We start from the raw sequence: 12,074 nt of genomic DNA, 5'->3' as shown, positions 1-12,074 counted from the left end.
AAACTACAGATTGTGCAAAAGCAGCCACAGACAAACTAGAAATGAAATTGTGTGGCAGTATTCCAATATATCAACATGAAAATTTGAATTTCATAAAATTTTCACCTGATAATATTCCTAGCCATTTGAAAAGTAAAGTGTTTCTTGGCTTGCAGTCCACACAAAGAAAGGGCCAGAGAGCTTGCTAACCCCTGACTCAAAGTACAGCCCTGAAATCTGTTCTAGTCCTCTCAATTGCTGTATGACCTTAGCAAACTACTTAACCCTCCCTACCCTGATGGCATCATCCATATAATAGGACATGGGTAATATCAACCTCACATGATCAGTGTAAAAATACACACCTATACATGAGATTCCCAAGGAGTTCTGTGATGTCAGCCTGCTTTCCTTGAAAGGTGCATGCCCGTCATTGGAGAATATTTCCTACTATGAGTCTCCAAATGGAAGCAATGCACCAGATGACTTATGCCTCCCCCCCCCCTGGGTTGCGATGATAGAAACCATCCCTCTTGCCCACAAGGAAACTGAGCATGAGAATGCTTAATGTGTCTTTCACCATTGATTTCAGAGACCTGAAACTGGGAGCATGGAAACCAATGTTTTCATTATACCTAAATTAAGCCTTTAAAGCTGGTGGCTCTCAGGTATGAATGAATCTAAAAAAATCTCTTTCAAAATTTCAGGTTCAGAAAAGCCAGGAATCTCTATCAAATACTGTGGTGTTATTGTGTTCCCCCAAAATATTGTGCACCCTAATAAACTTATCTGGGGTCAGAGAACAAACAGCCACTAGATATAGAGGCCAGAAAATGGTGGCACACATGCCTTTAATCCTAGCATTCCAAAGGCAGAGATCTGTCTGGGTCTCTGTGAGTTCAAGGTTATACTGGAAACAGCCAGGCATGGCGACTCATGCCTTTAATCCCAGGAAGGATGGCTAGAAGCAGAAAGGTATATAAGGTGTGAGGACCAGAAACTAGGCTGGTTACGCTTTTAGGCTTTGAGCAGCACAGTTCAGCTGAGAGCCGTTTGGATGAGGACTCAGAAGCTTTCAGTCTGAGGAAACAGGATCAGCTGAGGAATTGGCAAGGTGAGGTGGCTGTGGCTTGTTCTGTCTATCTGATCCACCAGCATTCACCCCAATACCAGGCCCTGGGTTTGTTTTTAGTAATAAGACCCTTTAGAGATTTGTGCTACAAAATACCCTGGTGGTTGTTCTGCTGCAGATGAATTGTGTGGTGATTCAGGAAAGGCTACAAGGATAGGAAGTATCCATCCAGGTAGGTATCCCTTCTGAAATTCTCCTCAATAACGTTTCTTCATCTGTTTTTACAGCTCAATGAGCAAGAGTCTTGGATCCCAGGATTTGCTGAACATGCCAGGAGCAAGTGCTGTGCTGTGTATTTGCCTCTTCTGCCCCTGTCCTTCCATCGCTTCTGAGTCTCACAGATAAGAAAATAGTTTATGCAGAATTCTATGTCCCAAATATAATATGTAAATTATCATATCCAATTAAATTTGCCAATGCAATCTCAATGGACAGAGGCTATTTACAATTTCTTACCTGGAAATGCTTGAGCAGAATCCAAACTTTTTCCAGATAAAATGTCACCAATAAAATGTCACCTCTAAAATGCTCCTGTCTACACTCTCCTCCCAAAAGCATCTCCCCCACAAAAGAAAAATAAATAGGGAAAATGAAACTGTACCAACAGATTTTTTACAGAGCCTGTTTAACACAGTAAAAACTGTTTCAAGTGGACCTAGGACCAAATCCTTCTATGCATCATCTCCTTCTGTCTTCATACCACATTATGAAGCAGCACTACAATTATCCTCACTTCACCGATTTGTAAACTGAGGCATATTAAACAGGTGCTGTCCAAAGCTACACTGAAAAGTGGCTCTAAAGCCCAGATCTTTCACCGCTAAGGTATTCAACAAAAGGATACCATCTTAATGAACGAACCCCAAGCTCAACTTTCCCAGTGTAGTTTTACTTACTTAGTACGTATGGACATCTTCAAAACCTCCATGCCCCCTCAGCATCTACTAATGCTTGAAGCAGAATGCATTTTAAATCATGGCCCAAGCAAGGATCTCAGTATCCTATCACATTGAGTTCCTTGCTTTGTTCATATAAGCCACCGGTCTCTGGATGCTAGGTGTCCTTAGGATAGTCAGCCCATCCGTCTTGCAGGTCTACTGTTTCAAATCAAAAACCATGAGCAAAGGGTTCTTGGGATTATCTAAAATAGTAATTTCCCAGCCTGCCTTTTTCATAGGGAATTTAAAATGTTGAGAAGAAATGAGACTATCAGTTCTATAAAAGCATGTGTGGTAAACTCTGCGGTGGGGAGGGAGCAAGGGACGACTACTTATTTGGAAGGTGAGCTGTTTATTAAGGTTGAAAGTAGTGGAAATTGTGAGTGCTTGTGAACCAATTGGCCTTGCTGCTGACCTTAAGCTCATCTTTTCCTCTCCCTTCTCAGAGGAGATACAGCTACTTGGTAGACAGGGAAGTTCTTTGCAGAGTTAGATGACCCAAGTTGAATTTCAACTCCATAGACTCTTCCACATGTACCCTTGGATAAACCATGTTACCTGTGTTGATTTCAATTCCCCATTATAAAAATGCAGGGGGGGGGCGGGGTAGGGGGGATGATAGCAACTTTTTAATCATTAAAAAATGGACTGATGGATGACAGAATTATGATAAAGCAACTCTAACAAAATATGAATTACAAAAGCTATCTGGTTTTTACTTACAGATGTTCATTACATAATTCCTTCAACTTTTCACTTCATGAATTCTCAAGATAAAATAGTGGGAAATAAACACAAAGTTAGCACCCTGAGTTGTTAGAAAAGTTAAATAGGAGTTATCAGCAAAATTCACAGCAAGCGCAGGGTGAGTATTAGCCTTAATTATTTTCTTTATAGGGGAATGGCTGGGATAAGCTGATCGCTCCCACCTACTCCTGGGATCTGTGAGTCAGAGGTGTGACATACATGAACAGAATGAGAGGCCAGGCCAAACGGCACAGAAAACAGAGGACAAAGATGTGCCAGAAAACCAGGAGATGCACACAGATAGGAGGATCAGGACTGTGTGCAGGGAATATTGGGGGGGGGCGGGCTTGTGGGGAAACACAGGTGTGTTTATTATATGCCATATTAATGTTTCTTCCCCATCAGAAACCCCTTAAGGAAGAAAAAATGCACAGCTCTGGAGATAAGCCTGGCTTCCAGTTCTGTCTTTGTTACACTAGTTGTTTGAGAATAGGCAACATTTATTTGATTTTTCAAAAAAATCACCTGTCACTGGAAAAAAATCTACTAACACCACTAGCATGAGTTCCTGACAACTACACTTACCCTTGACCTGTGTTCACAGATGAGTGATCCAATAAGAGTCTGTTTCTGGAGAATTCTGATTGGCACAGACTTTAAAGGGTGTCACATTAATGAAGGCAACAAAGAACAGGTCATGAGCTCCTAGAGCTGAGCTCTCTGGGAATGACCTTTCGCCTTTCTGTCCTGGAGCCTGGTTCCTGAAATCCTTAAGAAAAGCCCCAGTGTCCTTCCAATAAATTCCAGCCTTTAGTTAAGTAAACCATTGTTAATTTTTGTGATGCAGAGCCAAAAAGTACGGCTAACCTCTGGACACAAGAATTCTTAAAATATCTAAGCCCTGCTTTCCAAATCTGGAAATCATGGAAACAGTACTTCTCTCAAGAGTTGACAGAAAAATCCAAAAATACCAGGTATATAAGAATCTACTTAAACTTTGATAACACAGGATAGATACTCATTAAACATTATTCTATTTAAGTTTCAAACTATCAAGCTCTTTCTGAGGTCTGGGGAGATGGCTCAGCAGTTAAGAGTGTCTACTGCTCTTGCAGGGGATCAGGTTTGATTTCCAGCACTCGTATAGTTGCTTACAACCTCCTGTAACTCCAGTGTTAGGGGATCCAGTGCCCTCTTCTGGTCTTGTCAGGCATCAGGCATGCACATGGTATACACCTGTCTTGCACATGCAGGCAAACACTCACACAAGTAAAATAAAAATAAGTAAATTATTTTCGTTTTGTTGTTGTTGTTGAGACAGAGTTTCACTACGTAGCTCTGGCTGTCCTAGAACTCATTATGTAGGCCAGGCTGGCCTCAAACTCACCAAAAAACCCATCTGCCTCTGCCTCTTGAATAAAGGTGTATGCCACTACACCCAGCAAATAAATCATTTTTTAAAAAGATCTTTCTGTGGGAGTTCTTAAAGGTCCATCGTTTGGATTCGAGCATGCCAAAACAAAAACACATGTTGGCACTTAGGAAGAATGGAGGAGATGACTGAGTTTAAACTTCAATTTTTAAGGAAACTTTCTGATTGATATTTAAATTTTTCATCAGTTACACATGAACATGTTGCTTTCCATGGAGTTTCTCCATCATTCTAATGTAGCTTTGAAAGGGAAAGATATGCAATGCAACTTACAGCTAAAGCTAGATAGATGAATAGTGTATCTTCTTAGTCTTACAGAGGCTTCCCACAATGTACTTGGGTCAAACAACGTACTAAAGGACTTTGGGTCTGGATTATTCTGTAAATAGGTATTTTATCATCCAAATTCAGGCAGAGGTGGGTGGAGACAGGAACAGGAAAAGATCTGAGGCAGATGCTTAATGAGAGATGTGAGTTCATCTCTCTTATTGTTTATGGATTTTGCTCCATCAATTCCTTCTCATTAATACAATGCTTAGTTATTTTTAAAATGTCATCTTCCCAATCAAAAGCTGTATTTGGGCTTTGTTTTAATTATCTAAGTCTTAACCCCAACTGTTGTTTCCAGAGAAGTAGCAATAGCATGTAGACACCCATTAGAAGTGAAAATCCTTGGACCCTGACCCAGAAACATCAGAAACTGGGGAGGCTGCCCATTGATGTAGGCTCTAATGAGCCTGGTGGATTAGTCTGTTGCTCGTCAAAGACTAAAGGCCACACTTTCAACCAAACCACAGATGTGCAGGGTCAGAGCTGATGAATCTATGGGTTCAACAGGCAACCTTAGAAGGAAGTCAGCCTTCCTAGTCAACCTTGGATTCTCAAGCTTATCAATAATTGCTACAGGAATCATCCTCACTCCAACACTATTGTAGCTGGTCCTATCAATTACCCTGTTGAAGAGCCGTTCACACTTTATTTTTACCTCTGCCTCAATAGTAAAAAGTGAACAGCATGCAGAATGGAATGCTCAAAGAGCAGACCAAGAAGACTAAGCAGAGAGTTGATTAAAACACAGGAACTTTAACTTTGATGACAGAGACTGACAGTGAGGTAGAGTTCATAGGAACAGAAATGCCCTCTTCACTTTTTGGTCCCTTCCACCCCCATCCATTTCCCTTCACACTCTCTCTTCCACGACCCTGCCCAGCTACTGCTCTCTCACCATACACATACCTTTGAGCTAATTCAGGATAACAGAAGGTTGTTTGGGGGTTGGCTATTGTTTTAATGAAGAATCACATAGGGCAACTGAACACAATTTACAACCTAGAGTCTTTAGCCTCCTTCCTAGAGGCAGACTTGATCCTACAACTCGGCTAAGTGACCTTTAAGCTCCTCCTATCTAGCCTGTAACACCAAATGTGTCATTCATGCAAGGCAGTGCAAGTGTGAAGGGACAAGCAATGGACTGCAGCAAGACAGCACACCAGCCAACACCAGCTCCAACACCCAACAGCTGCCAGAACTGGACATGTTATTTTACCTTTGTGAGCTTGAGCCATTGTGTTTCTAAAATGAGGGCAGTAGAACTCTCTCTCTCTCTCTCTCTCTCTCTCTCTCTCTCTCTCTCTCTCTCTCTCTCTCTCTCTCCAAGGATTCTTAATGAAGATTAAATGCAACCATCCACATAAAGCATTTAGAACTGTGCCTGGCACATATCAAGGGTTGGGTTAATGTGAGTTATTAAGACTATTAATGCCTCTGAAATGCTTCTCGGCCTTCAGCACATCTTGAGTACTTGCAGGCAGAGAAACAAGGCAGTGAAAATCCAGAAGGAATGAAGGAGAGCGTATGGGGGTAGTAGACTTGAGACAGGGCAGGAAGGCAGTCAGCAGCATAACAAGTGTCTGGTTGAAAGGTGTTGTTGTAGAAGGCTACCCGGCTTGTGGGTGAACTGCAGCGGTGAGTCTCAACTAGCGTATGGGAAGACTGGGTCCCTCCATGAGCATAGTTAGCAATGCCTGGGTTTGCTTTTGGTTGTTGTAACTTTGTGGTGCTATTACAGGATACTAGGAATGTTGTTGAATATCCTACAATGCACAGGACAAGAATCATCTATCCCAAATGCCAGTGCTGTGGAGGCTGGAGAAAATTATAATGTAACGTGGCATTATATTAATAAGGTAGGCTCTGGCACTTCATAAAGATGAAAACTGAGTGACCTTTAAAACTCCTCTGATTCTAATGGTGTTTGCATTTAATCCTCAATCTCAAACTTAAGTCAACAGTACATCTCACTTTTCTTCTCTATCCACGTCCCCCCCCAAAAATCAAATACTATTTTTCAAACAAAGTTTACAAATTTTTATAGGTTCACATGAGACATTAGGTAAACGTATTCTTGCTAGAATAACATCAATCAGAGTGTTTCAATGCTGAGAGAATCCTTCAAAAGGATCTAGTGACAAGACTCTAGTTGAAATTTTTTGTTTCCACTTTTACAAGTAAAGAAACGAAAACAGAGAGAGGCAGAAATCTGAGCTAAGTCACATAATGTGACACTCATAAAGAACTGACAATTTTTTAGTTGGACACACATTATCCCAAGGATCACATCTTCCCGGCATTTATTCTTTTGCTTTGCATTTTCCCCATGATCAGAGTCTGTATCACTTCCCATCTTTGGAAATCCCCTAAATATTGGTTTCACCTGATAAAGTTGGCCATGGTGAGAATAAAAAGGGGGGAATTGTGTCTGTGAAAACAGACAAACTGCCAATGGATTAAACTTTGGCAGCTCCTGGTGAAGGGAGAGGAGAAATGAAAGGTGACATCAGCACCCTGTTTAGATGACTTGGGGAACAAATCAAGGATACATGCCAGGATGGGATGTTGTCTATGACAACTCCAGGTGCTGTCTTCGATCTGCGACAATGGGAAAGGGAGTGAGAGGAGGAGCGGAATCTGGTAATGGTTGTGAGTTTGTTGGCCCAAGGAATCCCGTTAGAAGTAAAACCCGGAAAACTTCGGGGAAACCAGGCATGTTATTGTTCTGAGACCCCTACCTGCTCAGAACAGGGGGACTAAAGGCTCCTTGACATTCTGGACAACTTGACTGTGCTCTAGTTCTCCTAGAGTTTAAAAACCAACTGTGACTCTATCACATAAAAATAATTAAAACGAAGATATTCCCCAGAAGAGAAAATGATGCAAACACAACAGAGATTAGAATGGGGGCATGAGTGAAACATTTAAAAATTATTTGGGAATGTTGGAACATCTGGTTATTTTATGTAAATTTTTTTTCTACACAAAGGTATTTCCTAGATGGGAATTGCTTCTCGGAACTCTGTGGGTCTTGTCCTTTCTCTGACTTCCTTGTTTCTGGGACACCAGTCACATCCATCACCGATGGTGTTTTCCTTCACTAGCTGTGCTCACAAGGAACGGTGAGCAACCTCTCCCCCTTTGGTCACTGATGCTGAAATCTCCGAGGACCAGACAAACCTCTATCAGCAACTACAAGCCAGGGTCACCTACAGCCTTATTTACCCAAAGAATCCATCCCGACAATATGAACACCAAGAGGGCAAACTTGCATCTGTGTCCCCTCGTTGGAACGCACTTTCAATTCATGTCAAATCGGTTCCTTAGGAAACATTTTGTGTTGTTTTCATGGGTCAGATGGAAAGTCGCCAAGATTTTCTCTTAATATCGAACACTAAGAAGCCAAGCGCTTGCCATGACTTCCTCACCTTTGCCAATTAGCATTGCCCTGAATCAACAGCCGCTTCTTTCAAACGCAGCCAGCAGTGTGCCGGGGGGCAAGGTGCAAGCCTGGACAAGACGCATGTTCCATTGAGATCGGATTCTCCGAAAGGCAAAGGCAGGGTGGCCCCTAGTACTGCCAGTGACTGAGATATCGTCATGCAGCACAGAATATCCACACACTCGTGCTACTACACACTCCTGCTGCTTTTACACACAAGAAGCAGGTATCTCATTACACATAGAAGGCATACTCAGTCACACACTCACAATCATCTACAGTTTACCGAGATACATTAAATTACACACCAATAAAGATAAGATACACAACATAAGCTTCTCTATCCCTATCTATCTATCTATCTATCTATCTATCTATCTATCTATCTATCTCCCCTTCCTTCCTCCTTATCTCTCTCCCTCTCTCTCTTCCTCCCTTTCCTTCTCTTCACATACAACCTCGTACAGTCAGTGATCACACATGCAGTTTCACAAGTACTTACCTACACAAGTGCGGGAGGGCAGCTGCTCAACCTTCAGTGGTCCCACGCTGCAGACAGGTCCTACCCAGACAGACAGTCCACCCACCCACACCAACACATAGCCCATCCCTGCGACAAAGACTGGTGGGTGTCGGAAGTACAGAACCCTGAAGCCCCCACCCCACCCGGACATCCCGCCCCGCCCCCTCTCGGCATCCCCACCTGCACACGTGGACTCCTGGGGTTCTGATCTCCTGGCGCACTCCCAGCACCACGCCGCTGCCGCTGCGGAAGGCTAGGGAAAGAGGCGCCCTGGCAGATCCGTTGCGGCTACCTTTAGCGCAGAGCCCAGCTTCTGCCGCTGCTGCGCTGCGCTGTGCTGCGCTCCCCGCTACTGCCTGCGCCCTCGCCGCCGCCCCCCCCCCCCGCCTGGATGCGGGCTTCAGCCCCCGCGCTGGGGAGCGGGCAGGCGTCTGGCACCGGCAGCAGGCTGGAGACCCCAGTCTGGACTCACCTGGGCATGCAGAGCATCCTTCTCCCCCTAGCAGAGCCGGCTTCGTGGGCTCCACAGTCCCCAGCCTGAGCGTCCCTGCGGTCCTGCTCGCTGCCGCCCCCACAGGGCACGGGGCGCCACCTGTGCAGAGGGGCGCACAGGGGAGTGGGCGCAGACGCTGCACAGATCCCACGCCTTTAAGGGGACCAGCATGTGCGTCCCTGACCAGAATCGTACCCATTCGCTGGGGACAGGGAGCCCTCCCTGCACTGTAGACTCCTGGGTGACCTTGGGCCAATCCGTTCACCTTTTTGGGTGCCCACTTCCTCTATTCAGAGACAATAAACTCGAGAATGTCTCTGTGGTGCCTGTGCCAGGGGCAATCCCTCCTCGGTGCAGCCTACTTCCTTCTCACGCCTGACTCAGCCTGGCCCAGAGCAAGGTTTGTCTGGGAGCGGCATTCAAGAGAATTCTGGGCACTTTGGAAACAGGATGGCAAGTTCTCCAGAGCTAATGCGTTCATTTGTCTGCGGGCTCCCCAAGGGATCCGCCTTGCCTTGTTAGTCCACTCTTTGCCTCCCTGCCTGAAGTTAGTGGGTTCTCCCAGCTCTGACCACCTGTCACCTTGGCCATGTGACGAGCCTGGAGCCAGCCTCAGCGCTCTCACGTGGAAAGCAGGGTGCAAACTGACAGTTGTGTTAAGGGTCTCCAAAAGGCCAGGCCTGGGTTCAAGGATGTGAGTATCTGTGAGGGACTATGACAGATCAAAATCCATCTTCCTTCAACACATCTGATCAAAGCCCCCCAATTACAGGGAAGAAAAGATGCGAAGGTTAAATGAGACCACGTTGCTAGGAGAGTTAGGAGAAGGCGGGGCCTTTGTCACCCAGATGAGGAAAGAACCACAGACTTTGGGGTGAAGAATTCACCCTCAAGTACCACTGAGGCTGCCTGGAAGCCTGCCAAACAGAGATGCTGTGGGCAGTGATTAACTTCTGTGAGCAAAGAAATCTTCCAAGACAGTCTTCAAAATCACTAACCTACAACTGTACTGGAACCAACGCGGGTGAACCAGGAGTTTGCACTGGATGGTTTGTGTTCGGTGCTGAGGAATCCCAGGCTAGTCCCCTGCTCTTTTGTCCGATCATTTGTTTGTCTGCTTAGTTTTGAGACAGGATCCAGGCTGGAACTGGAGGTCATCCTGTTTTAGCCTCCATAGTGCTGGGATTACAGGCACCACCACCCCACTGTGCTTGGCTGAAAAGTTTAAATTGACCACCCCCTTTTCACGAAAAGGCCTCTGAGTTCTGTTGGTCTTTCTCCTGGCCTATATCCCTTCCCCTCAGGAGAGTAAGACCACATGGCTTTGAAAATGCAATGAGTCAAAAAACAAACAAACAAACAAACAAAAAAACAAAAACAGATTCTGGAAGTTGAAGACAGAACTGATTCTCACCCCAAATACAGAAAAAGGATGGCAGCTCTGCAGAAACCTCGACATTAACACAGTGAGAGCTGTGTCATATTAGTAATCCAAAGAATTTTGAGGTGACCCAGGTCCTAAGCCATCAAGCGATTTGTTGCTGTGATAGATAATTTATACAACGCTTGTCTCTTGCTCGGTGACACCAACGTCTTACCTTGTGATCAACAGTCATCCATGTAGCCCAGATACCCAGCTGCTTTGCTACACCCCAGACCTGTTGTGCTTCAAGCTATCTTCTCCACGCCAATGTCTCATGCCCTTTCCCCCTTTCCTCTAGAACGTCTATAAAGGATGAAGCTTGGCAAGAATGGACTCAGGTGCAGAGGCGTTACAAGTATGACAAGTGGTTCCCATGTCACGATGCTGTGGGTCTGCAAGTGGGGACAGATGAGAAGACAGAGACAGGCAAAGGCTGTGGGCTGTCTCCAGCCGGGAAGCAGCTTCCCAGGACCAGTCTATCCCAAAAGAAGCGAGCAGACTTGAGAAAGTAAGCACGAGTCCTCACCAAGCCAAGACACCCCGTTCATAATAAGTGCTATTGCCAACACTTGTGTTAATCCAGCGGCGTTGGAGGGCGGAGAAGCCAGCTGCCTGAAATAGAGAGAACTGGGGCAATAAAGGGTAGCCGAGCAGTTACTACAGGCAAGATAAGGACGCCCTGGCCCTTCTGTTGTGTTCTTTGTCCTCCAGTTGTCCCAATATTGTTTGGATTAAATATTTATGTTTGAAGGGGCAGTTAACTGATTCCTGTTTTATTACCAACAAAAATCAAATAAATGACTATTTAGTCTGGGGCTAACAGTCAAAGCATGGAGACAGGCATCAGGAGCATGACCCAGTGAACAAAACCCTAACCAAACTTAAGGTTAATTTTTTTCATTTATATCCAGTAAACTTATTGTTTTTAATATGCAATTATATTAGCTTCTACAAATCCAAAATCAAATTTGTGTACAAATCAGCCACTCCACTGAGCTGTAACATGAACAAGCATATTTGGGATAAACTTTTAGTAATATATTTAATGGCACGAGTGCAGCTTTGGATGACAAGCATGGGCTTCTTCCCACAGAGCAGTTAGTCCCATTCAAAACCTTGCAGGGTTTTTGTCCTACAAGAAGGAAATGAGGTCCTGAGGAGGGAAGAAAAAGAAAAGTGGGCACGCAGGAAATGGCTTTTGACCCCAGAGGATGTCTGGGATGGTATAATCTGTACAAAGAAAGGAAGTAAAGCTCAAACAGGGCTTTAGGCAGTGGCCAGGACTGTCCAAGGCCAGGTAATGAAACCAGCCTCACACTTGGCTCCAGCACTGTCTTTAGCATGTAGGGATGAATCATGCTCTTCACATCCTTAGCCCAGACACCAGCAACCTCATCAGTAGGGCATGGCAGCAGGTATTGATTTTCAAGCAGTGTTCCTGGCACTGGAAAGGGTCAGAGCAGAGATGTACACATGAGTATAACAGACATATTTGGATTGTTCATAATGTGGATGCTTTGAGACCTCCTACTAGTACTAATAAAACATTGTAATAGAAGAGTTAGTGGATTACTTGAGCTGCAATCTAACGTTTAAAGTAGGGCAACCTAGTAAGCCAGAGATCGGTAAATATCC

General features: G+C 44.6%; 1 protein-coding gene across 2 annotated transcripts in view; it reads right to left on the bottom strand.

The window, feature by feature from the left end:
- Nucleotides 1-9,095, bottom strand: part of Htr4 (5-hydroxytryptamine receptor 4) — a 203,139-nt gene extending 194,044 nt beyond the window's left edge. For both annotated transcript variants that reach the window (XM_042264017.2, XM_016003701.3), the window contains exon 1: nucleotides 8,996-9,095. The gene's annotated coding sequence lies outside the window, so the exon portion shown is untranslated. The remainder of the gene's footprint in view (nucleotides 1-8,995) is intronic.
- Nucleotides 9,096-12,074: the final 2,979 nt, after the last annotated feature.

Source organism: Peromyscus maniculatus, chromosome 19 (genome assembly GCF_049852395.1).
Source record: "Peromyscus maniculatus bairdii isolate BWxNUB_F1_BW_parent chromosome 19, HU_Pman_BW_mat_3.1, whole genome shotgun sequence".
Classification (NCBI taxonomy): domain Eukaryota; kingdom Metazoa; phylum Chordata; class Mammalia; order Rodentia; family Cricetidae; genus Peromyscus; species Peromyscus maniculatus.
This window is presented reverse-complemented; position numbering and strand designations above follow the sequence as displayed.